Below are 27,948 nucleotides of genomic sequence, written 5' to 3'. Positions count from 1 at the left end.
GTGTTACTTGGAAATAGCTGTAAGTATTTGCCAGTTTACAAGGAATCACTGTTAAGAAGAACAAGGGGAGAAAAGAGAGGGGTGACATTTTAAGAGTCATGACTTCTCTTTCTTTTGTTATTCCTGACCCTGACACACCTTGCTTGTGTGTTCCTTATCAGTTCTAACTTCATTACCGTCTTGAGGCTGACCGGGTAGCACAGAAATGTGGAAGACCCCTGCGGAGTTACAGCGAAAATCCCTCGCAATCAGGACGGGCTGTATCCGGCTGAGCTGCTTTCCTGTGTGTAGCACAGCAACTGATGGCTGCTCTGTGGGAGCCTTTCTGGATGTCCATTTTCTCTGATTATACTGATTTTATCTTCAAAATCTCCCTGATTTCTGTACTAATTTCCTGAAAAATATTAATGGGCTGTTCATGTGAAAGGAAAAGACCTGTAAATGTGTGTTCTCAGTACTTTTGATGTTCTTAAAACTTTTTTTTTTTTTTTTACGTTTCTTTTTCTTCTGCAGTAATAAGCAGCTGCCACAGGCCAGTGATCATGCAGATTTCCTCAGGAAGATGAACTCTTGGATTTGAATATGTTGCCATATTCTGAGTAATGCTGCCTTGCTATATTAAACGGTGCATTGGGATGTCATTCAGTGAAAATTACTTTCCCTCTGTGTTGCCATCACTTGTTAGTTTGGTTACTAACTAACATGGTAAGTTTTTTGTTTGGTTTGTTTTTATGCTTTTACTGTGGCTTTTCCTCTCCCTTCCTTTTTAAAGCCAGATCCAAATCACAGTACTCTAATCATTATCAAATCACTCTAAGCATTGTAACATATATATAAACGGGTGAGATGACTTCCATGATGTTTAAAGAAATATTCAAAAAGCACAGTTGAAAAGGCTGTGAAAGTGAGTAGCCAAAGAGAAACCTCCCCCCCAAAATTATACTTTATTCAAAAAGACATCTTAGTAAGTATATTTTCTTCCCATTCCTGAAAGGAGAGAAAAGCCATGTTGACAAATGTGTTCTTCACTGTACCCTGTGGAGCCCAAGCAAATCTTTATACCAAATAGCACATAATTATTGTATTGCCATCATGTTGCCACAGGTTTCTAAGCAGCCTTGACGCATTCACTTTCTAAACCACTGGGAGCTCTTTATCTCATGAAATTTGACATGCCCATTATGGATAGGAAAGTACTCAAATGAAGTTACCTTTTGTCATCTCAGGACTTGCAAGTTGTCAAAAAAGTAGGTTTCCAAGGGTCATATGAAAGAGCAGATATTTATCATTGTTTGAATTCTGTATTCCACTTTGGCCACTATGTATGGAAGAAAAGGTGAAATGCTCAGGAAAAAAAAAATAATCTTGAAATGTTACTGCTGTTCCTTTGTGAAACCCGTCCTTGTACCCTGTTTTCTATAGCAATAATAAACCATCATTCAATAACCCTGAAAAGCATAAAAGTTGATGATGGAAGCACTTTTAACACTGTCCAATTAATACAGAGAACTTGTTATAATTTGGTAACCATTGAGCAATATGTTTATCAAGACTCAAGAGTGAAATGTTACATGGATATTGCGGTTCAACCCTGGCTGGTAATTAAGTGCCACACAGCTGCTCGTTCACTCCCCCTCACCCAGAGGGATGGGGAGGAGAGTTAGAAAGGAATGTAAAACTCAAGGGTTGAGCTAAGAACAATTTAATAATTGAAATAGAATAAAAAGGAAAGAACAATTGTAACAATGATGACAATAACAGTTACAATGAAGAGGGGAAGGGAAAGAATAACATTCAGAGGGAAAGGAAGAAAGAAACACGCGGTGCACAACACAACTGCTCGCTGCCCGCCAATGGATGCACAGTCAGTCTCCAAGCAACAACCTGCCCGCCCTGGCCAACACGGCAGGTATATATAAGTCAGCATGACATCCCATGGTAAGGAATACCATACTTTGGCTAGTTTGGGTCAGCTGTCCTGGCTGTGTCCCCTCCCAACTCCTTGTGTTTCTCCAGCCTTTTCACTAACAAGGCCTGAGGAACTGCAAAGTCTCACATCAAAGCCAAAACACAGCACTGTATTAGCTCCTAAGAAGATAATTAACTCCATCACAGCTGAAATCAGGACAATGGATACTGCAAAAATTCAGTTGAACTGGTAAAAAAGCCAAGAGTTTTGGAAGTGAGATGAGTAGTGGTACGGGGGAGAGAAGATCTGGAAGAACAAAACCAAGAAAAACTCATGGGTCAAAGTAAAGTTTAATAGGTGAAGAGAAACAAAACAAAGTAAAGCAAGTGATTTGAAGGCACTGACTCACCACCTCCCACTAGCAGAGTGATGCCCAGCCAGTCTCCAAGAAATGCCTACCTGCTAGACACTAGCCCTGTTCCAGACCTTCCCTCCACCCATTTTATTGCTAAGTATGTCGTATGGTATTGAATACCCCTTTAGCTGATGTGTGTCAGCTGTCCTGGCTGTGTCCCATACCAGTCTCTTGCCCACTGCTCACTGACTCCCTGCAGGGGGAGGGAGAGTGAGAAACAAAGTCTTTGATACCGTGCAGGCACTGTTCAGCAATAGCTAAAACATAGGTGTGTTATCAACACTGTTTTGATCACTAATCTAAAACAGCACCATGAAGGCTGCTATGAAGAAAATTAACTCCATCCCAGCCAGACCCAGTACAGTATATAAGTTTTTTACCAACAAAGATTACTGCTTCTGGCACTATTTTTGTAAAACAGCTGTTCATAACTACTGTCAAGGACATGAAGCTAAACTAGGTGGACTGTCCTGTGTGGCTACTGTATGTCAATTGTTAGCTTTTTAACCCACAGTAACATAGAACAAATCTTGGGGAAGCAGGCTGGACGCTCATGTCTTAAACTCTCTAAAGGAAATTAAACATCATGGAAAGAATAAAAATCAGCTACGCTGTTCAAAGTTAGTTGTAAAACAGAGTTTCAGAATTATCCTATTCTGAGAGCAGGGAGTCATAAAGAGTTGTCACCAAAATCTGCATACAGTTTATATCCAAGTGCAGTCATAGTAATTATGTTCAGAGAAACATAAACAACAAAGACTGAAATAGAAAATATACATCAAAATATATACTCAGAAAGTTTTATCTTTATTGCAATATATTCCTTTGAAAACTGGAAGATGCTGTCTTGGTGACTTCCAGTAATTGGTAGACTATGTTTTAGTAAGTGTTCCCTAAACAGATGAATAAATATATATGGTTATATTAATATCTCTATATACCCACACACATATGACCACCAGTGTATCACAGAATCACAGCATCGCTGAGGTTGGAAGGAACCTCTGGAGGTCATCTATCTTATCTATGATCTCTGCTGAAGCAGGACCACCTGGAGCAGGCAGCCCAGGACCATGCCCAGACAGCTTTTGAGTATCTCTAAGGATGGAGATTCCACAACCTCTCTGGGTAACATACATGTGTATATAATATGTAACTATAATTTTTCTGCAAAGTTGAATCAAGTGAAAACTGAGAACTCTGGCAAAAAGCCAAACAAAAGATTACAATTTGCTTTTAAGGCTACAATTCTTTATAATCTCCACTGGATATGTTAGTATACATATATTTTGTCTTCCTTTTTTAAAAAAATAATTTTGAGAGAGAAAAAAGAATATAAAATTGAGACCATTTATAGCCATAGTATTTCAGTGTCTTTATGTATTGACAAAGTCTTGTCTTTTCAGGGCTGCATGTAATGTCGTGTATAATTTTGTTAATCTTTTTCTTAATCAGTTACAAGGCCACTTTCATACCCCTTTCTCTTTCTAAAAATAAATATTAAGACTGATTTACACCTTCTTGTTTACAAGAATACAAGGACTACAATTTACTGTTTAATTTAAAATGCTATTTGTAATTTTTATAAGCTTTATTATTATGCTATGGGACAATGTTATGATCTTGAAAAATATATGTAAGGACATTTAGTTATCCACACTTCCATCTAATTTTCAGGTCACCTGTTGTCATGTGACTAGACACAAATAATTAAATGGTATTTTTCCATTATGAAATTTATGCTGATTTAAGAAGTTAAGATTGTTTTTATCAAAGCTCATTTCTCTTAAGAAATATCTTATTAGGGATTATTTCTCTGTTTCCAATTTTAGGTTTCATACGGAATCTGGAAAGACTTGATTGAGTTACTGATGTTGTTCAAATCATAGAATCATAAGCTTATAAATTAGGTAAAGTCAGAGAGGACCCTTGGGAACCATCTCTTCCAACTCCTCACTGCAAGCAGGGCCAAATTCTAAATATCAGGTTGTTGTGACCTGACAGACTTCCTGCCTGCTACCCAGAGTGGGGAATCCTCTGCTCTGGTTATAGAGCCGGGCAGTGCAACCAAACAGTAGAACTCACTATGTGATTAATATGATTACTTTAATAAAACACCATAAATCAATACTGACAAGCAAACCCCTGTCCCTGTTGATATAATGGAGGTAGTGATCATATGCTGATCATCCTTGATAGTATTATAATAAACAACACATGGAAAGGTAAAGAAATAGACTATAGAGGTGATTGACACATTATAGTAAGCTACAAGAAAAGTAAATAGACATATGACCCGCACTGGGGAAAAGCACTGTGTGACGATGATGAGGGATCTCAGGCCAGCTGAGAGGCTCCGTAGAGCACCGAGTTAAGATTTTATACCCTTAAAGTCATGTAGGCTTTTTGTATGGATAACTTTGATAGGCAAACCTTTTTTATCAGTTTAGACACAACATGAAGGTGTTACAACACTGGATGTGTGGTCCCCCTTAGCCGACAGATAGTTTTTATCTTTGGGCTTTGTTCCCCTTGAGACAGGTGTGAGTGAGGCACTATCGCACATGCACAGTAGCGATCGAGGGCCTCAGAAAGGAGAAACTACCTGGTCTACACCCAGTCCTGCTCCTCTATTGACTTCATTGGCTGTTTCCCTTCTTCAGCACACTTTGTTGGTTTTTTCCAAACAACAGTCTGAACCTGACACAGGTCTTATCAGCCTTTTTGTAAATGCTGCTCTGACACAACCATCAAGGGAGTAACAGAAAGTTTATTTACATCTATGAAGGAATTTCTGTTGACTTAGCTTGGCTTTCAGTTAGCCCAGACTCACTGATAAGAAAGGCTTTTTGAGTTCCTTTGGAAATCAACTTGTACTAGTTTTGATTGATTGAGTATTGCATATAGGTGTGGTGGGGTCGACTGGCTGGATGCCAGGTGCCCACCAAGCGCCTCTGTCACTCCCCCTTCTCTGCTGGACAGTGGGAGAGAAAATATAACAAAAGACTGTGGGCTGAGATAAGGGCAGGGAGAGATAACTCAGCAGTTACCATCATGGGCAAAACAAAGTCAACTTGGAGAAATCAACATCATTTATTACCAGTCAAGTCAGAGTAGGGTAGTGAGAAATAAAGACAAATCTGGGAACCCCTTCCCCCCACCCCTCATTTCTTCCTGGGCTCGACTTCACTCCCTATTTCCTCTGCTTCATCCCCACCAGTGGCACAGTGGAATGGGAAATGGGGATTGCAGTCAATTCATCACATATTGTTGCTGCTGCTCCTTCCTCCTCACTCTCTTCCCCTGCTCCATTGTGGGGTCTCACCCATGGGAGACAGTCCTCCATGAACTTTGCCAACACAGACCCTTCCCACAGGCTGCAGTTCTTCACAAACTGCTCCGGTGTGTGTCCTTTACACAGGGTTCCTTCTGGAACAGACTGCTCCAGTGTAGGTCCCCCATGAGGCCACAGGTCCTGCCAGGAGCCTGCTTCAAGTGCAGGTTTCCCACAGGGTCACAGCCTCCTTCAGGCATATCTACCTGCTTCAGCATGGGATCCTCCACAGGCTGCAGGGGGATATCTGCTCCACTGCTAACCTCCATGGGCTGCAGGGCACAGCCTGCCTCACCATGGTCTTCACCACGCGCTGCAGGGGAATTTCTGCTCCAGCACTTGGAGCACCTCCTGCCCCTATTTCTGCACTGACCTTGGTGTCTGCAGAGCTGTTTTTCTCACATATTCTCACTCCTCTGTTGTGGCTGCTGTTGCACAGCAGTTTTTTCTCCCTTCTTCAAAATGTTATCCCAAAGGAGCTACCACTGTTGCTTATTGGCAGTGCTGCTTTTTGGCTTTGATGTGAGACTTTGCAGTTCCACAGGCCTTGTTAGCAAAAAGGCTGGAGGGGCACAATGAGTTGGGAGGGGACAGTGCCAGGTCAGCTGACCTGAACCTGCCAAAGAGGTATTCCATAACATGAGGCGTCACACCTGGTATCTATATATATACCTGCCGGGCTGACCAAAGTGGGTGGATCATTGCTTGGGGACTGGCTGGGCATCGGTCGGTAGGTGCTGAGCGGTTGCGTTGTGTACCACATGTTTCTTTCCCTCTGGATGTTATTCTTTCCCTTCCCATCTTCCTTGTAACCGTTATTGTCATCATTGTTATGGTTGTTCTTTCCTTTTTATTCTATTTCAATTATTAAATTGCTCTTAGCTCAACCCTTGAGTTTTACATTCCTTTCCAACCTTCCCCCCCATCCCTCTGGGTGAGGGGGAGTGAGCGAGTGTGTGGCACTTAATTTCTAGCCAGGGCTAAACCACAACGCTTTAAAAGAAAAAAACCAAACCACCAAACCCCCCAAAACCACCCACAAGACATGTTTTCCACTAGTTCTCTACAAGTCCATCTTTCCACGTGACTTAATTGAAACAACTACTTTGAACTTAATACAAGACCATGCTGTTCCAGCCTGGGACCGCCCAGGCCTGGGCGACCCGACGCAGCCCCTGCGGTGCAGTGCAGACACACACGCGGCCAAATGCTGCCAGGCAGGAAAGTGCCTCGGCAGCCGCGTGGCCCTTTGTCACGGCCCGCGCGTACCTTGGGGGGCCGAGGCGGCCGTGGGTGCCCGGGCCCACCCCCCGCGCGGGCGGGGCCGCTGCTGGGCCCCGGGCGGTGCCCGGTGGCGGGTGGCTGTTTGCCCCGGGGCTGGGCACCGCTGCCGGGGGCGGCCGCACCGCCGGGGCGGGGGGAGCGAGCGCTGGGGCGGGCAGCGTGCGGCGCGGCCTCACACGCCACCTAAAACAGCTTCTTAAGATTATGTCCTTTGGTTTACTGGCTTACAAAATTAGTTTGATTTGTGAGAGAAAACCTTGATGTCAGCCTTATTGAATGGAATCTCAGTCTTTCAAGGACTGCAGTTTGTACTATGAACCAGTACACTGAATAACCTGTTCAGACCAAGACAATATAAACTAGGAGTATGGTTACCAACTTGTATAAAATAACATAATAGAAATTAATGGAAACTGTTTTATAAATGATTAGGTAGCAAAATTCATAGAACAGTTTTTATTCCATTCTGCAACTTTGGTAGTACTTTACTTGATTCTGTGGATTTGAATGTCTTGTATAGGAAGTTAAAATACTTACTGTATTAATGATTGGACCTATATTTAAAGTACATTCTTAGATTTATTTTACCATACATCTGGAAAGTTTTGTGTATGGTTTGCCAGTATAATTTGCATGGGTGCCTCTTATCTTGACACAATATTGCATGGGTTGTTTATTTCGGAAACACCATGAAGTACCTGCTCTGTCGTTTCTCTGAATTCTGAAATCCTTGTATAACATCATTCTGTTCTACTTTCCTAACCATTTGGTGTGGAGGTAGTGGTTTTATTATTCTTAAGCTGTTTTACTAAGGAACCTCCTACAAAAAAAATTAGCACTTTTAACATCTACTGAATGGAATTAATGCTAGTGCCAATGCCAAAGCTTTTCCACTTTTGAAGGATTGTTTAAATGAAAAACAAACTTGATGCTCTGAAAAGGCATATCTATGTGGGAAGTATTGTAGGAACATTTACTCTCATTTGTATTCATATATAATTTCTATCAGAGAATTGGCATAAGTGATACTAGCAGAAGTACTTTAAACAGAAATTGCTATGTCCATCATCAAGTAGGTCATCCAAACAAATTAGCTCAATCATGGAGTTATTCCACTAAAAGTATGTGAATCATCTGAGGCCAAATCTTTATAGACTGAAGAAAACCCCTAGGACAGTTGCCAAAACATCTTAAGCATCAGAAGAGTGTTGTGAGTTAACCCCAATAGACAGCTAAGGCTTCTCACTTACTGCCACACAGTTGGGTGGGGAGAGAACTGGAAGGTTAGGAGGGTAGTAGTCCAGTGATACTCAAGTCTCTCTTTAGGCATTGTGAGATGAAAAATTCAGCTTTTCAGACACATGATTTTTCAGCTACATTAACAATATAACATGGACGTTGCACTTTTTTTTTTTTTTTTTTTTTTTTTTTTAACAGGGCGGACAGAGCCTGAAGTGTATAGTGTGAACAAAATTCCTTCACCATTGGACTTGGAGAGCAAAGCAGCTGAGAATATAATGTGTTTTAAATAATAATGACTATGGATGGGAAAAATATGTAGCATAAATGAAACCCAGCTGTTTTTTGCAAATAAACCCTTCCTAAACCAACAACCAAAAAACCCCAACAAAGTTGATATAGTAATTGTGGCCCAAAACGAAACATCTCCATGAATAAAAATAATTCTTGTGATAGCATTTTGTAATAAAAAAAGAATACACTGATAATTTTGTATAGTGCCAAAGATAACATGTTTTCATATAACCTTATTTTGAGGAATAGCTATAAAGAATTAAGGACAGTGCATGAGAGGACTATTAAAAAGATTGCTTTTGTAAAAAGAGATAATTCCTGAGAATAAGGAAAATTAAATCCCTGAGACAGAAATTGTAATGTTATAGAATTCTAATTAATCTATGTAGGTCAGTAGGGTCGAGTTTCTTGATTAATGGTAGACTCAAGAAATTTTAGGATCATGGAAGAAAATAGTGTTTGCTAAGTAAGATAACAACCCTCATTGTTGCCATGGCAAACTCTGACAGTCATCATTATATCCTTCTGTATTATCACCAGCTAGCTAGAGTACTCCTTTCAGGACCTGGATCTGAAGCTTTTCTTTGCCTGAGACTGCTGTCTGGTACATTGAGATAGTGCCATCGCAAGAGATACGGCTGATAGAGGCTAAAACCAGGAGGGAATGATTTCCTATCCTCTGCCATCAAGCTGAAAAACTGTTTACCTAAGAAGTGGTTTGGCTGAGAAAAATAAAATATTTGTCTGTAGTTTGGTGCTATATTGGGACAAAAGAATCTTAGATTCTTGTCTCTGCACATGTTGTTTATGTCTTTCATGTAAATTACAGGAAAACTACAGAAAGAATATTTTATGCACCAGAATTCTTTGCTGTGCCTTTTACAGAGCTAAAGCAAAATGTCAACTAATCTGATTTTCACCTAAATGTTCAAAGAACTTTTTTAAATCTTTCTATGAAACCCAATTTAAATAAACAGGTATACGCATTTAAAAAATAAATCAATACAGAGTAGACAAAGTTCTGCTAACATTGTTCAAACTGTATATAAAGCACTCCAGTGGAAATACACTCCCCGCTGCGCCCTCCCACCCCGCCCCGATTTCTACAGTGTCAATAGTGCTACTTGGTAAACCGAAGTTTTGATTATGAATTAAATGTAGGTTGAGTCTGAAGAAAAATGTAGTTGAAAAATTGTATCTTTTCTAGATTAGTTTAATAATAATTGGGAGATTTCTTTGTGGTTCTATGCTTTTAGGTAATTATTTTTACCAGGGAAAATCAGTGCTAACTGCTCCAGTAAATATGCTTGATGTTATTTGGCAACCATATATCCTGCTTTCATTAGTGATAGAGTTCTAAAACTTTGATTCAGCATCACCAGTGCTTCTTGTAGATTGAAGTCTACCCCTGGTAGATTGACTAGATGGTTTTTAAGCCACTGAAACAACTGTGTTTTAAACTACCTAACCTCTATACTTACTATACTTTTCACATATACAGTAATGTCTATTACATTCTTTATAAATATAATATTTTCAAGGATTGTGTTAGCCTGTGATTCTTATTTCCATCTGTGTTGTCTAAAGAAATTTTTCTTGAATTAAGCTGAGGGACTTCACGGTAATGTCTAGTTTCTCTGCATTTGTTTTTTTTCTGAATGGTAAAACTGAAATTGTGCATATAGTACTTTGAAACAATTTATCTTTAATTTCAATAGTTAAAATGTAAAGCATGTAAAATCAAGGTTATACATGATTGTATCCATTTTCTTCTTTAGAAATATCTTCTTTAGAAATAATATTTGAAAAATAATTCAATATGATAATTATACCATTCATTTGTTGATTATGACTAAGATCCAAATTGGAAAAAGTAATGAATACAATATAGGCAGATTTTCTTAATACAGATACTAATTTTCTATGCTGTAACTCACTCAAATAGCAAAGGTTTTAAATTATACTTTTACTACCTGAAAGCCATTCAAACACACAGAATACTCACATGTTTAGGTGTTTGTATAATTCACAGTAATTTTATTGATATGTGGGACTCTTCAGTGTGAAGATGTGAGCTAGAGAATCAGAAAGTTTTTACTGCTATATAATACAGCAGTGTAAAATAAGTTCTAAAATGTAATTATTTTATTTGTGTAGTGATGCTGAGGTTTATGTGAATTGAATAACAACATCACAAAGAAAGTACCAGGATGAGTTTTTTCTCAGAAAAACTCCAGTTTGTAATTTTACTTAGACAAACTTAACCTCCTGCAGTGAAGAGCCTTGTAATGTCTTTGAAGTCAAAAACGTGTAAAGACTTTGGATTTCCATTGAAGGGTCCTGTGAAAGAGGCTGATATTACCTTCTCCATCTTGGCTAATCCAGCCTGTACTGAAATTGTCAAAATGTAGGATAAAATAAATTATTATTTGTGTCACGAAGTTGTGCTTTGTTGTCCCCTCTTTTTTTCCCAGTTTAAGAAAGTAACGCACAGGATTTGTAGGTCCTATCTATATAAATCAATGAAATGATGCAGTAAAAGACCAGAACATCTCCTAGATATGACACTCCTTGACCATCCATAACTTCCCTTAATTTCCAATGAGCTTTACTGTATGTAAAGAATTCAAGTCAGAGGTAAGATGCAGTTGATCAATACCATCAACAGTTATATAACCTAGAAAAGGTACGCCAAAGGACACAGAAATCTGAACTGGGCAAATAATTCCTAATACTTTGTTAATAAAGTCTTTTTTAAAAGTTAAAAAGCTTAACATGGAGACATTTAATCTGAGGAAACATCAAATTCACAGAATAGCCTGGAAGTACTCTGGAACAATTCATCAATTATAATTTAAATTTGCAGAACATTGCATAAACTGAGTAGTGCAGCCTATGTTCCTTGATTTCCTAACTCAGCTAACCAATTGGGAACAGCTGAATTGTAGTCTAAAAATCCTATTTACTGTACAAACTCTTCCAATCAGTCTTTATTTACCCAAGAGCAACATTTACAGTCTATTTTTGTGAGTTGTATTGCTAGTGAAGTTCTTTTACTGGAATATTCAAAGCAAGTGAAACAAAAAGGTTGCAAACATGGTTAGAATTAATTAATTTATTTTGTAAATGCACAGTTTCACCAGTTCTGACAGTAGCTCTTACTGGACATGTTTTAAGTGGCCACATATAATAAATATAAAACCATTCAGCTGTCTTTGGACAACATAATAGGCCTCCTCTGAAATAAAATAAAATCTTAATGTAATTATAAATAAATACTTTCAAAAATACTTTTGTTTTAGTGGAGCCTATCAGACATTTTCACATTCCAAATAGGATGCCGTCTAATTTCTCTGTTTTTCAATTACATCCTACATTTTGGCCTAGTGCCTAATCTGTGCTCTTTATGCTCTCTTTTCAGAACTAGCACATGCCAACCACCGATTGCTTCATAGTCACCTGTGTCTACCTTGTACTTCCCCTCAGATTTTAGAAAAGAATCCATATTTCAATGCAATCTGTGAAACCAAGACATATCCACATCTTTGTGTGTACTGTTTTTGTAGTATTTTGTAATATTTTGACATGTTTAGCATTAAAATCCAATATATCTATTAATAACATTGTATATATTTGGAAACTCTAGAATGAAGAACTGTGTGTGAGACTGGCGGGGGAGAAGGAAGAAGAGAAATTTTAGCCTTCACATTAACCCCCACATTCATCTTTCCTACTGCAGGACTGATGCTACTTATGTTCTCAGAGCAGCAACTCCACTGCTACCTCATGCCTTGAATTTATAAGTGCAGTTCAGTTACTTGAATATTTGAAAGGCTTTAGGGTACCTGAGACAACTACATGGAACCTGCACATAGGAGACCTGATTTGAAAGATGACCCTTGTCTTTCTGGACAGGAAAGACTATCCCTCAAGCACAGACATCTGTTGTAAGGCAAATGAAACACAGTTCATTTAAGAGATGCTTCATGTGTCGGAAAGTCAGGGACAAGAAAGAAATGGAGAGGAAATTCCTCTTCTTAGTAAAAAAAAAAAAAAAAAAAATCCTGGATTGTTGTCCTGCTGCTATTTCAAAATTTTCACAGAAAGGGGGAGACATTCTGAGGGGTGAAGTGATATGAAGTAAGGGAGTCTCAGCTGTCCACCCACTCCATACTTGCATCAGAGATGCCTTTTCCTTGACTTGTTAGTTGAAGTATAAACAACGTTGTTTTAGCAGTGAAACAGAGAATGAAATATATGCCACCAAATAAAATGCTGTTCTGTTTTGTTGTACCAGCTACTGAAAGTGCATGAACATATTTTTTTACCATGCAACCATTTTGAAGTTTTAGTGGAATTAGTCATGTAAAATTAGATTTGCAGCATTGACTAATGAAGAGTATGTACCAGAGTCACAAGACATTGCTCATTGATCTATAAATTATACCTCTTCTTCTCACTGAAGGATGCTGTGTAATAGTGGTTTGAAGAAGGAAAATTTCCAGAGAAGTTCCCTTTACAAATCCCTCATTAGCCAGGCTATTGGTCTGTGGTCATGGAAGAGCTCAGAGGCCCTCTTTTTCCATTATGCAAATCTCAGAGGATTTTTACAGAAATTAGTCTGCATGAAGACTTAGTTTCCAAGTTGGCTTTGAACAGTTTTTTTTTTCTCAATCTTTTAGCCACGTTGTGGCTGTGCTATCAGCAGCTGCTTAACCAAACCTTACCGGAGAATTTCATGTTATATTTTCTGTGGAATTCCAATGGAACCAGTCTATTAAAAAATCCTAAATAAATGTTATATCACCACGGTGCCTATAGACAGTAGTGCAAGAACTAGCACAAAGACTGGAGCCCAAGGACGAGCAAAAGAGACTGTAGCATAGGGAACAAATCAGTAGATATATTGTAAGACTTAAATTGTTAAATATAATAACTTGTTACACAATCTGAAGTCAAGCTTCTGCCTCAAGCAATTGCTAGAAGAAAAAATGAAGGAGAATAAGAGAATATTAGTGCAAATCCTGGAATAATATTATCTGTTATGAATCAGGCTATGGATATAAATTTTTGTACATACTGTAATTATAATTTAGTGACTTAGTGAGTTTGTAAATATAATTTCATGATTGTAAATGTAATTTTGTGATACGATTTAGTTTATTGTAAATATAATTCAGTAATTTAGATATATTTAGTAATTTATTCAGCATAAAATGTGCAAAGATATTGGATTATAATGTTGGGAATTAAAAGAAATAGGAAAGAAGAACCTACTGTTGATTAATGAATCTCAAATACTCAACTGTGAAAAAGTGGAGATTGGAGAAACAGCACAGCTGTTGGACTTCTTTGATTTTCAGAAGTTGTTAAAAAAAAAAAAAGCGACATTTTAACACAGCTATGTATGTATTTATCCGTGTTTAAAATACTTCTCTAATTTTTGTCTATTTGTTATGATACAATCCAGATCTACAAAACACCTGGCAATATGAAAATTTAGCAAAGTTATAATAAGAAATGGATTTTAAATGAACTAATGTTCTAAGCAATGCAAGCAAACAAACAAGGAAAGAGAATGATCCTAAGGAAGAGCAAAGAGGTAATGTTTGGAAGGGATTCATGTTTCCTGAAAAGGATATAATCTATCATCAGGCTTCCTTTAAGAAAGATTAATTCAATGACATTGCTCAGTGCAAGGAACAGGGTAGATAAATAAAAATATTGTTGCTCTTTCTCCTCTTCACCTACTGAACTTAACAAGGGTAATAATATCTAATTTACAAAGTTCAGTCAAACTCACCTTTGCTATTGGATGGTATTTATAGTATCTCTCCATGACTCCCATGCCTGTACAAATTTCACTGATTCCTCAGGGTTGTGGAGTGGTTCAGACCACGAACTACATTTTATTGAAATCCATGCTGGGTAGGAAACAACAGCTTGAATAGCCATAATTTACAATTTCCCTTTCATACCAGATAAGTCCTTGGAAATGTCAGTCTAAGGTGGTGCTATGTCTTGAAAAAGAAGTCTCTCAAAATTGTTTAACACACCATAGCTCAGTGGCTAAAAAATCAGTGAGGGCCCATCATACTCTTTTCAAACAGGAGAGCTACAGAGGTACATTGAAAGGAATGACCCCAGAGGCACAATTAGAGAAAACATGGTATGTTTTGAACTTTTTGAGAACCTGTTGACTATACAGTGCCTCCCATTGTGCGGCACATTGTGTCAATTGGTGATAAGCAACAAATGCACAAAGGTGTCTTAGTACACATGAAAGACACTTGTGCCGGGCATTGGTCAGGACCGCGTGAATTGTTAACTTGGGGAAGAAGTTATGCTTGTGTCTTTACAGATGAAGTTCCACGATGGATACCTGCTCGCTGTGTGCGGCCTGAGCTTAGCATGCCTGATTGTGGGAGCACCACCACCAGCAATCAACCTAACAACTAATGTGTGGGTCTCCTTAGCACCGCAACTGAACCAATCCTGGTTTGGTGTGTCTGTGGTGCAAGGCAGTCAACCTTTCCACACATGTCTGGTTGGTGTGCCCTTCCTCGAAACTGACTTGCAATGTGTGTTAACAGACATTATTGTCCAAAAGCTGAACGTACGATTTCAACAAAGACTTTGGGGAATGGAGAATCTTACTGAAAACCTTGATATTTGGGATAATTGGTTACCTCCATGTAACATTAACCCACAAGAAATTGACACTGTTGGCACTTTGAATGCCTATAGCTGTTTTTACGTAGATGTAACAGGAGGCCATGATGGGACCATGACACCTGCATAAATCAACACATGAACATGTTGATAAGCATAATGAGTTTAAACACAATATAGCTTTAGATGAAGCATGTAATGATGTAGTTGATTTATGGAACTGATGGGAACGTATTTCAGAGGCTCTTCTCTTACCCAGAGCAGCAGCAGGGAAAGCATTAAAAGAGTTAAATCACCTTGTTTGTTAGGTAGTTAAGAATGTGCCTCAGACTAGTGTTTTGGGATTGTTAGCTGATGATTTGCCATAAGTACCACACTTGGTTTTACAAAACAGAGCAACTATTGACTTTTTGTTGTTGCCTCAGGGACACAGCCATAAGGATTTTGATGGCATGTGCTGCATGGATTTAGAGGCCCCATTGCAGCAACACGGTACCAAAATCCGAGAAAATTTTGGTTTTTTGACATTGATTCACTCAATTGGCAGTAATGTTTGTTTGCTATTGCCTTGTTTGCTGGCCTGTTTGCAAAGGGCCCTGCAGCAAACCTGGTACTAGCTGTTCTAAAACAAAAAGGGGGAATTGCTGGGGTCTGCGGCAGGTCTGCAGACAAGTTAGTTGACTTTGAAGACTTAGTCGTGTACCTTTAAGACAGCCACAAAAATGTCAAGCGTGTAAACAGGATGTGAAAATCCAGAACTTAGAACCGTAGCATAAGGGCACATACAGCAACAGCAAATAGCAAGCAAGAATAAGAAGACAGAAAGCCTATCAGCGTCTGACATGTACTATCTAAGATATATGAGCAATATGTAAAAACAATAAAGCACGATTTTTGGCCATTTTGTCCAAACCCAGCCATGTAGATATAGTGTTTTTATGTCCGTCTTGACTTGCATCGCCACAGTACATATGGCATCATAAGGCAATGTCTTAATAGGCCTAAACTGGCATAGCTCCCTTTGCATCTGCACTACTCACTGTAAATACTGTTTATATCTGATGATTTTCAATAGAAATTTATTAATGACTGAATAGTAAGTTAATCATTTTGCCAGCTATACTTTTTCTAACTTAAAGCCATCATGTTGAAATTTCTGGTATCAATTAGTTTAAAAAAGCTCTGACACATACCTTTTATCAAAGTCTGGTGCTTGTAAAATGGCAACCTGAATGTACAGTGCTATGAACCAGCTTTTTAGAGGTAACTATCTGACCTGCTGTCTCTGAATGTCACTGAGAGACTGGCATCTGCTTATTTTTTAAATACCTCCTCTCTTCTACACATTTATCTATAGAAGAGTGTTTAAAATACAGTTATGTGGGAATGTTACCTCTGAAAATGAAGGTAGGTTTGAACCCAAATAAGGTGTTTAATTGTGAGAAATACTGTGTTCTATCTTACCAAATTCGTTTTCCCTTTTATTCATACACCTTAAAACCCTAAAAAAATTTTTTTGAGGAAGCCCAGATGCTCTAATAAATATTTTTAAAGGGTAAAATAACTGCAATTTGCAGTAGTTTGATCACAGGGTTGTTAGATTTTTTTTTTCAAAATACATTTTAAAATACCATATTCAGACATTTAAATGTTAAATCCATGCAAGTTATGGCATAGATATGCATGGTATTTTAAATACACTAGACGTCAGTATAAACAATTGTTATGATATATTGTGTAGTTTTCAAGTCAAAAATGGCCTCTCCATGTACCTAGTAAAAGTTTCATTAAGTTTTACAATCAAGAGTGGTTTTTGATGAAGCTTGTAATATGAATTCAATAGCATGATATTTTGGAAAGAATATGCATAATTTTCTTTGAATTTAATATTTTTTTTAAATTAGGGGAATATTACCTACAAGTGCATTGGCAGTCAGAAACTTCTGTTCTGTGCCATTGTTTGAATATTATGAAGTCATTTGGAATGTTAGTAAGAGCTTTAAATGTGGTTGTTATGACTGACATCTACTTAGACCACCTAATGGGAGGTCAGGTAGGTATGCCTTTAGTACTGCAAAGGCACTAAGCTATTCCATATTCTTGGTCAGCTGTACTACCCTTAAGAATGAGATTGTTTACATCTTATTTTGGGTTTTAGAAGGAATTCAGAAGTTCATACTTCATTTTTACTCAGTAGAAAAAGGTATGCTTTTCCACTGAGAGGCTTACTCGGGAAGTTAAGTGACAGGAATTTTCCTTCCCACTGATTATAAAGGAAATACATATGTGTCACTGCTGTATTTTCAGAAAGTAGAAGAATTAAAGAAAAATTAAAGGAATCAATTGTCTGTTGTTACGTCTGTTTGAAATAACATTTCAGTTTCAAAGGACAAAAAATCTTAATCTTGTCTTCATCTTAAAAACTCAAAAAAAACCCCATTATTAAGAAAAACATTTGTGGTATATTTAAACTACTGTCTTTTAGACATTCAGAGAAAGCTTAAATACTAGACCCTTAATAATCTGTAGTTTCTTTTCTCACTCCCTGACCCTGTTCAAGACTTTTTCAAGCATCTCTTTGAAAGTCTGAGTTTATTTTAATATGGTTACAAGAACAGTTTGGTTCAAGGGCTGCACCAAAATGATGGTTAGTAATATAATTACACCAACTTTGGTATCCTTTATGCTCTGCAGTTCACTCCTCTGGCAGGCTTTGCACTGTCAAACCATTCCCACATGCTTTTATGCTACATCTTGGGGCACACAATGTATATAGTCAGTTTTGACCCTTAAGAATCATTTTGCTGAGCTGTTAGAGTACCACACACTATTCTAGGCATTTAAAACTAAATAAAAAGACAAAGAAATAATTATACTTGAGGTCTGAGGGTCACCAGAAGGGCCCCAGGGGAAATCAAGAACTGAGGAATTTGCTTGGCTGTGATTCAAAATGAAATTAAAGTGATTGTTTTAAAACTTTTACCCTATCAAGTGATGAAGCTTGTAAACAGCTGACTATTTTCTTTGGTGTCTCAAAAAACTTTAGTTACTCTTTTGATAATAAAACAGAAAGGGGAGCAGAATATGTCATTGTTTTAAACTCTTCAAGCAGTTAATGAAGTAATAAGGGTAAGATGAGAATAGTGTTCACTGGATTCCACAATGTTAGAGATCAGGGACCTTTCCCTTTTAACCTCCACACCATTTAAACCTATTTTAATCTTATACAAAGCCTATACACCTTAGCTTGTAGGTTTTAGCTTCTGTGTATATAATAAGCAAAAAATATATAGTATATTTATATAGTAGTGTGTGTGTGTGAATGCTGTTTATGTACTTTATTTCTGGATAAACAGAATATAACTAGCAATAGTGGGTAGAAACCTTAACAAGTTTGACAGCAGTTCCCTCCTACCTTCTCACATTCACACTTAAAAACAGGGCTGGGAATAGCTCTGACAGTATACTGCAATTACGTTACTTTGCAAGTTCAAGACAGCTGGCAGGTAATAGCTAGAGTTAGTTCTGTCTGCATCCATCTTCTTCTTGATGTCCTGCTTATTCCTGTTGTGTAGCAGGAAATGAAAAAGAAAAAAAACAAGTGGATGCAGTCTGGAGGTGAAGTAATTTCTTCATGCCAGCTCTAGCAACTGTTGTAACTATGCAGGAGACCTGTTTTTGAACAGAGTGTATTTAAATGCTTACTTTGGTAATGAGACAGAGTCCTATGTCAGTTTCTGAAGGATTCTCCTGAGTAACTGATGACCTGTGGAAAGGAATAGAAGAAGTTTGTTAAGAGAATAGATAAACTAAGAACTTACTTAAATTCTTCTGCTTGGTCAACCTTCCTATGTCAAGTTTTGTGATCAAGCTGTTAGAAAAACACCTCTCTAGACTATTATTCCAAATACAGTTCATCCTATGTGGTTGTTTCTGTGTGCAAACTTGCACTTACAGAACAGGCTTGCCTGCCCAGCAGGATCTTGACTTCTGTGAGAAGTCTTTTGATCTAACATCTCCCATTGTTGTGCAGATGTTCATCAGGTATGCATGGGGATGCTGCCTAAAGAAAACTTTCTTTTAGGAGAATTCAAGAACCAATTCAGATGTGATATAATACCCATCCCTCTTGTTAAAAAAGTGGGGAACAGATACAGTGCAGAAGCAGTACTACCCTCAAAACAGTTTGGATCAGAACTGGGCATCACCCAAAGGCAAAAACTGTGCTCTGAAGATCTGAGTACACCTATAATGGTGACAGATAATAATTATGTCAGAAAAATTAATTTCTCCTAGATTTGAGAATGAACTGAAGAGTGTGAGAAAGGACCAGAGGCTAGTAAGAATGTATACATGAGCAATTACAATTAACAGCATTTCAGAGGGATGAGTAGGCTATCATGAATCACAGAATCACAGAACAGTTGAGGTTGGAAGGGACCTCTGGAGGTCATCTGGTCTAACCCACACAAGCAGGTCTACCTACAGCTAGTTGCCCAAGACCATGCCTATATGGCTTTTGGATATCTCCAATGAGGGGAAACTCCACACCTGTCTGGGCAGTGTTCACCAGTGCTCAGTCACCCTCACAGTGAAAAAGTATTTCCTGATGTTCAATGGGAAACTCCTGTGTTTCAGTTTGTTCCCATTGCCTCTGGTCCTGTCACTGGGCACCGCTGAAAGGAGAATGGCTCCATCTTTGGGACCAATACTGTTTAATATCTTCATCAATGACACAGACAGTGGGATCAAATGCACCCTCAGCAAGGTTGCAGATGACACCAACCTGAGCAGTGTGGTTGACACACCTGAGAGACAGTATGCATTTCAGAGGGACCTGGACAAGCTCGAGTAGTGGGCCTATGTGAAACTCATGAGGTTCAACAAGGCCAAGGGCAAAGTCCTGCACCTGGGTCAGGGCTATCCCCAGTTTTAATACAGGCTGGGGGATGAAGGGATTGAAAGCAGCTCTACAGAGAAGAACTTGGGGGTACTGGTGGATGAGAAGCTTGACATGAGCCAGCAATGTGCACTTGCAGCCCAGAAAGCCAACCATATCCTGGGCTGCATCAAAAGAAGCATGGCCAGCAGACTGAGTAAGGTGATTCTGCTGATCTACTCCACTCTCTTGAGAACCTACCTGGAATACCAAGTCCTGCTCTGGAGGAGCTCTGTGTCCTCAGTACAAGAAAGACATGGACTTGTTGGGACAGGTCTAGAGGAGGGCCACAATAAATGATCAGAGGGATGGAATACCTCTTCTGTGAGGAAAGTCTGAGAGAGCTGGGGTTGTTCCCAACTAGAGCCTGGAGAAGGGAAAGCTCTAGAGAGACCTTATTGCAGCCTTTCAATATTAGAAGGGGGCTTGTAAGAAAGATGGGGGCAGACTTTTTACTGGATCCTGTAGTGATAGAACAAAGGGTAATGGTTTTAAACAAAGAGGGTAGATTCAGACTAAACATAAGCAAGAGATTTTTTATGATGAAGGTGGTGAAACACTGGAACAGGTTGCCCAGTGAGGTTTTAGATGCCCCATCCCTGGAAATATTCCAGGAGAGGTTGGTCAGGGCTCTAAGCATCCTGATCTAGTTGAAGATGTCCCTGCTCATTGCAGGATGTCTGGATTAGATGACCTTTAAAGGTCCCTTCCAACCCAAACCATTCTATAATCTTCTTGCACCATTCCTTCAGGTATTTATATACACTGGTGAGATCCCCCTGAGCCTTCTCTTCTCTAGGCCGAACAGCTTCAGCTCCCTCAGAATTTCTTCACAGGAGAGATGCTCCAGTCCCTTCATCATCTTTGTGGCCCTTTGTTGGACTCTCTCCAGTATGTCCATGTCTGTCTTGTACAGAGGAGCCGAGACCTGGACACAGTACTCCAAGTGTGACCTCACCAGTACATGGCTGCTTAATAGACTCAAGGTAACTTCACTCAGGAAACAGTTTCATGTTTATAACAGAGTTTTAGGGGCTGGGTAAGTGTCAAAAGAAAAAAAAAAAAAAACCAGGGAAAAAAAAACCGAACAGAAGACTTGAATTGATATGGTTCTGCTAGTGGCATATAAGATCTCTGGAAAAATTCCTTGCAGTGTGAATAGGTGAAGAGTGGAGAAAACCACAAAGAAATAGACTGGGGGTGGAACTTAAGAGTGTGAAAGAATCCATAGAGAAACCTGCCTAAGCAGTCCCATGCTCCTCAGCTGTTAAAGGTTGAGTGCCACTTCCTTAAATGAAACTCAAGAATTATCTCCTTTGAATGGCCTCACTTATCAGCAATTTCAGTTAGTGCAAAGAGTCTGTAACCTCATCAATATGTGATACTGTTAATGGACAAATAGAGTACTCCAGATGATTAATTTCTCAAATACACTCTACTCTACACAAAGGAAAACCAGTAATATGACATTCAGAGATGCAAACCAGCTGATTATCTTATTGGATAAAAGAAGTAAGATTAAATGATTATTTTCAAAGTATTACATTTGCTACTAAATGGTGAGTGTAGTAAAACACCTTGAATTCTTGAATACTGCGCTAATTTTTGGATTCTACCTGAGAATCCAAAAGGAAAGAGAGAAAAAAATGCAAATTATTTCTTCTCTTTCTCTTCTATAGTTTAAAATATTAACTCATCACACATATGTAAATATTCATCAAAAAATTTATTTTGCGTATCACTATATATGTTGTCAGTGTTGGTGAGTACTGCTAAGAATATTTTGACAAGTGGCAGCTATTCATTTCTAATATATATTTTTACATGTTACACTCAGCATTTAAATCATTTTGCAAAGAACTGTAATGAGAAAACAAGCAAATGATTAAAGCTAAATTCAGAAGTTTTCACTCAGGCAAACTTTAATTACAGTCAGCAGGAGTTTTGCTTAACCCCCCCGGCCCCAAATTGCAAGAGCATTTGGCATTATTTCTCTTTTCTTTCAAAACAGTACTTGTGCAACAAATATTCCCATGAAATTCAGAAAACATTTTATTTCTACTTAAAAAAAAATAAAAAAATCTGAACGACAAATCAGGCAGGATGTGCTCAAAAGTGTAGAGCAGCTGAGCAATATGATGCAAAGCTGTCATTTCCTACACTTCTACCATTCACATTTCAAGTGATCTGTGAAGTATTGTCAGTATGCTGAGGCAACTGTTCTAAGCAAATGATATTGATTCAGCTTCAAGGATGCCATGAAAGCATCCAGATGGCATGCATGCTTTACATAATAAACATCAGATAAATTATAACTTAAAAAATCAGAAAGGTGGTCACAGTATTACATCAGTAAATAGGAAAAAGTAGATTTGTAATGGGTTTTCAAAATAGCATATGCCTTGTTTGTCTGAGAGATAGTGACATGTACCATAAGCTATAATTAAGAATTGAAATTTAATCAGTGAGCTGAAATAATTATTGCCTCTTTCTGAATCTAATATTATTGAAATGAAATAAGAAGGAATGGGGAGATTTTTTGGATCAGCTGTCATACACATCTCCTGAAGAAAGATCCTGTGTAATGAATGAATGAACTGAAAGTGGTTTTGAAAGAAATTCTCTGGGGAGGAATTCTCTTATCATCTACAATTCATGTTAGTAAAAGGGTATTATTATCTTGTGCTACCAACTCATCCAGTAATTACGTTCAAAGGACACTGAAGATTTGTCATTCTGTGCAAAAGTCAAAACTCAGAAGTTCATTTACTTTGAAAACCTGACATTTTGGGGAAGGTGGGGAGAAATAACCTAAAAAGAAATTGTTCATAAAGAAAGTCATGCTTAAGAATAATTTCCTATGGTAGGAAAAAAAAACCCTTGATTGTAGCAACTAGGGAAATATTAGCCATAAACCACAAGTCTTGAGGTTTGAGAACTGCAAAGAAATAAAAAAGCTAATTAAGGTATGTTTCAAAGTATATTGAATATCAATGTGCCACTGGAAGGAAGATAGTAATATTTTAAAGCTAACTTTTGTTTATTGCATACTGCAGCCAGTGACAGTATAACCCATTCATTTTTAAGCGGAACATCTTCTTAGGGCAAGATTATTCTGAATTAAATGGAAGACCTAAAAATATTATTCTGCAAATTTATTTTTATGTAATTGTCATTAAAATGATTAAGAGCTCTTTGTTTCCAAAGACTCCTCCATAATTAAAGATTAGTTTAAATGCAGGGATAATGATTTATTACAGCAAAGGATAGAGAGCTTTTATAGTTAAACTTTCCATCACTCTTGTAAAATGGAACAATTTCCTACTTTTGATAAACATTGGACTAAGGAGATTACTGGAAGCACTTTTAAATACATAGATGATATTCAAATAAATTATTTATTTCCTCAAACATTCAACACATGCTATAGCAGTATTTATTATGCATAGCATTAGGAAGACAGTTCAAGAAAATTTACTCATTTTGGATAAGCAAAATAATAGTAGAAAATTTTATGGCATCTTTTGTTTCTATATGGAGAGTAATTTAAAAGGGTATTCTGTCACAAGAGTTCTTACCTTTTCTGCTTCAATATACAAAAAATGCTGTGAAGACAAACTTGGGAGCAGAAAGATTTAAACATCCTTTGTGACAACAAAACTATGATGTCTGTTAGCATTCAAAACTTGAAGACTCACACACACACAATATATGTACGTGCTAGATTTGGATAGCAAGCTTTGGAGCTGTTAAATTGTTAATCACCAAGGGAGATCAGACACTTAATGCTGAAACAATCCACATGTTCAAACAACAGATGGGAACATGCTGAAGTGATGATTTTATTTCCTACAACACATGGAGTGAATCTATCATTGATAAGAGTATGGGCAGCAGTACAAACCTACAATTTACATTCCTTGCCTTCAACCTAATTTTAGGCAACTAAACCAGATGCCAAATAACTGTTCTTTGAATATAATGCTCTTCTTCCTAATTTTCTCACACTAGTTTCTTAAATCTGGCCAAAGAACATAGATTACAAAAGTGTTCATAGCATCAAGGGCAAATATGGCATTCCTTGGCTTGCCTTCTCCATGGAGTAACAGCTGATTCAAGTGAGTTCTTTAAACATATTCGTCATTTTTACTTTTTCTTAGTAGCACCACCAGATTTTTTTCTGCTTCAGGGATTCAAAACTCCATTATTTTAAGTGCCCAGTGCTTTTTTATTGAGAGAAAATAATTCATGGCAGTCATCTGTAAAAACAGTGTGTTCTCTTAAGAAGAATTAATGCATATTATTTTTCACTATAGTAGGAAAACGCTATATCATGGTAACAAATAAAAAAGAAATCCAAATATTCATAAAGTGTATTAAATAACTGCAACAAACACTGAGAAGTAATAACTTATTCACTGTAAAGATAATGTTAATAAATTTACTGGCTATTTGTGTACACTGAAACTGTGATGGTACCATGTAAGCTCTGTAGTGGAATCATATAATACATGCTATTACCATTTGAGATAAATTATGCTAAACAGAGTAAAAAGAAACATAGTGATGCTAGCTGCAGTATCTCATTTGCAAATTATTAATAACTAACCACTCTCAGTGGCACTGCCAAAGTTTCTAATCTTTCAGTGTTTCAAATTTATTCTCTTTTTCAGGATTTAGCACCTCAGCCATTTTACAGGGATGAAATATTATATATATAATGCATATAAGACTATGTCTTAAAATGGTATTCAAATCTATATAATTATGTTCCATTTAGTGAAAAGGGCAATGCTTAAAATTATATGAAACTCTTCTTTAAAAAAAAAAAAAATCTAGACCATCATGACAAAATAAATACTTCTAAGACTATTTGGTTTTCATTATTATGATAACTCCTGTAACTCCTCTCTACCTTTTAATCTCAAGACTGAGTTTTGATGGAAATCTTGCAATTGCCCCACCATTTGTCTTTTCTACCCAGCAGCCCTCCTTTCCTTACTCTCATAATTAGCAATTATTTCTTGTTAGATTAACAGCTTCTCAATTTAGTTGTTAAACAGTTCAGCTGAAGCTTCTGAATCTGTTAAATTCAGCTGGAATTGCTTTTTATTACATTTTTAAATTATATTTTGAGAGTTCTTTTTGAAAGATATAAAGCAAAGTTATCTCAATAGATCATTCTATGGTAAGCAAATATATTTAAAATGCAGAATTAGACTACAAAGCATAGGCAGTAGTTCTAATTATATTAAATATATTAATGTTTTCTAATTTGAATACAAGACCTAAATTCACAATTGATCTTACTAAAAGAGTATATTCCAAAGTATGTATATTAGTACCAGAATTAATCTCAGCATGATAGTCTTTATTGAAGTAAGGGGAGAAGGGTAAATGGAAGAAAATTAGTTTTGGAAAAAAAATAGGGTGAGAACTCTGGGGCTTTTCCTTTGTCTTTTCCTTCTTTCTTCAAACAGGCCTGAGTATTTCATTCAGCTTAAAAAAGAAATAAAAAACTTCCTTTCCCTCCCCCCTATTTGTGGTAATCATATAGAGTTTATTTAGACACATTTTAACTTGAAGATCTCAGAATTAAGGAAGGATTCAACATTTGTGACATCTGACCATCATTTGGCAGTGGCAATAGTCATGTTTTCTTTATTTCCCTCAGAATCACAAAAAGAGAGTGATGATAACTTCCTTACTTGTATTACAGAAGCTTTGATCAGTGTCCAGCGAGTGCTTTTTACACTACCTTTAAAATAGTTCTTTGATACAAGGGAGGAAGAGATTCTATGCAATTCAGTTTCATGGAGCACACAACATTCAACACAAAGAACTCCAGAGCACTTATATAACACAATGCAAAGCTTTTTTCAAGTATTCTCAAGAGAAGGAGAAATATCTTTAATGTTCTTACTGTCTCCACCCCAAAAATCTGGCTTGAAAGGACAATAAGAAAAACAGTGGTTTTGATGACAACTTTGAAAATATAATACTTTCAGGCCATATTTACTTTGAAATCTAGTTTTCACCAACACAACATCTACCTTGAAATATACATAGTCCAAAATAATAACATTGCATTCCACTTCAGTCAGCAGTCTGAACAATAGGATTTGCACTTTTATGCCAGCAGTGGACACCTTTGAGTTTCATTAAATTCCTCTGAGCTTCTATGTAGAATTAATACATTAAGGATTCACCTCCAAAAGCCTAAACTATTCTGTCTAGGCTGTTTCTTTTCTTGTACCATATTGCCTGAGCTGTGATAACCAGAAATTCCTGACCTAGAGCTTCCTCCATGTAATCAGCTGTCAGCCTGTTTGATTTAGGACTAATTGATTCAGGATTTTTATTTATTTTTTATTTATTTTGTCCTTCCTCCTTGGTCTGCTCCAGCTCATATCTGTTATCTCATGGTCTCATTATAAAAACCAACTTTTCTCCTGTGCAGCTTTAGAGAGGCTGGATCAAATGCATTGACGTGATTACTGTTTTCTGGTGAGCACACATTTAGAGAGGCAGGCTAATCCACTATGTGGCAAATGAGTATGGGTAATCTCATTTATGTCAGGGGTATAAAGGATTAGAACCCTATGGACTGTATTATTTTAATTAAAAAGAAATAATCAGTCATACATCATGTTAGATGAAGTCTAACAAATCTGTTAGGAAATGCCAAACCAGCCAATATATTGTTATGGAAAGGAGGAAAAGAAAGTGACTTCACTATTGTATTCTACATGCATATTGGCATGATTTAAGTACTGGTGAATGTGTTTATGCATGTTTATTTCACTAATAATATATATATATATTTTAAGTAAATAACTTTTGCATGGTAACTAGAGATGCAGTCCATATTTTTCATTCTCCAAGAGCAATATGTAATGAAAACCCACCCATTGCCTTTATACTATTTGAATATTGAAAGATGAATAAGTTTCATTAAAATCATCTCAGCTATAATGGATTGCTAGCAGTTTTCATTGCATTTATTTGGATTAAAATAATTATAAAAAATAATAAATTTTCTGGTGAATCTAATCTTTTGGCATGAATGTATAAGGGATGACAGTTAAACTTACCTGAAAAAAAAGTTAAAGTAGAATAAATAGAATTGCATTGCACTGAATTTCAGTTGGAAGGGGCCTGCAATGATCATCTAGTCCAACTGCCTGACCAATTCAGGGCTGACTGAAAGTTAAAGCACATTATTAAGGGCATTGTCCAAATGCCTCTTAAACGCTGACAGGCTTGAGGCATCAACTATCTCCCTGGGAACCTCTTCCACTGTTTGACTACTCTCTCGGGAAAGAAATGCGTCCTAATGTCCAGTCTGAACCTCACCTGGTGCGGCTTTGATCCATTCCCACCCATTCAATCACTGGATCCCAGGGAGAAGAGATTGCCACCTCCTCTCCCTCTTCCCTCCTCTAGAAGCTGCAAAGAGCAATAAGGTCACTTCTCAGCTTCTTTGTCTTCAAACTAGACAGCTGCAAAGTCCTCAGCCACCCCTCATAGGACATGCCTTCCAGCCCTTTCACCAGCTCTGTTGCCCTCCTCTGGGCATTTAAGGTATTCAAGTACCTTAAATGCATCCACAGGAGTACTATTTAAGTTGTTTACTACTTAAGTACTATTTAAGTGGTTTGATGGATATTTTAAAAATTGTTAATTAAAACCTTTTTTCTTGCCACTAGCATCTAAGCACATTTAGCACGTCAGATAAAGCGCAACAAATGTTTGTGGTGTGCTGCCGCATTTGAGGGCAAAAAACCTTGTTCTGGACTGCATCTTTGTTAGATCCTTTTTGTCCTTAGCTAGACAAGTTTAATCAGAAGAAGAAATCATGT

The 27,948-nt window shown here is 37.5% G+C and overlaps 1 protein-coding gene across 1 annotated transcript in view; it reads left to right on the top strand.

Moving 5' to 3' along the window:
* LOC308059154 (uncharacterized protein) overlaps positions 1-27,948 on the top strand; it is a gene marked incomplete at its 5' end in the record, with an annotated part of 61,160 nt that overhangs the window by 20,971 nt on the left and 12,241 nt on the right. Inside the window, one exon of the mRNA XM_080376091.1 lies at positions 514-27,948. This exon is cut by the window's right edge and continues 12,241 nt beyond it. The remainder of the gene's footprint in view (positions 1-513) is intronic.

Source organism: Falco punctatus (assembly GCF_963210335.1).
Source record: "Falco punctatus genome assembly, chromosome: 2".
Taxonomy (NCBI): Eukaryota; Metazoa; Chordata; class Aves; order Falconiformes; family Falconidae; genus Falco; species Falco punctatus.
The sequence above is the reverse complement of the archived record's forward strand: the minus strand, read 5'-3'. Positions and strand labels throughout refer to the sequence as shown.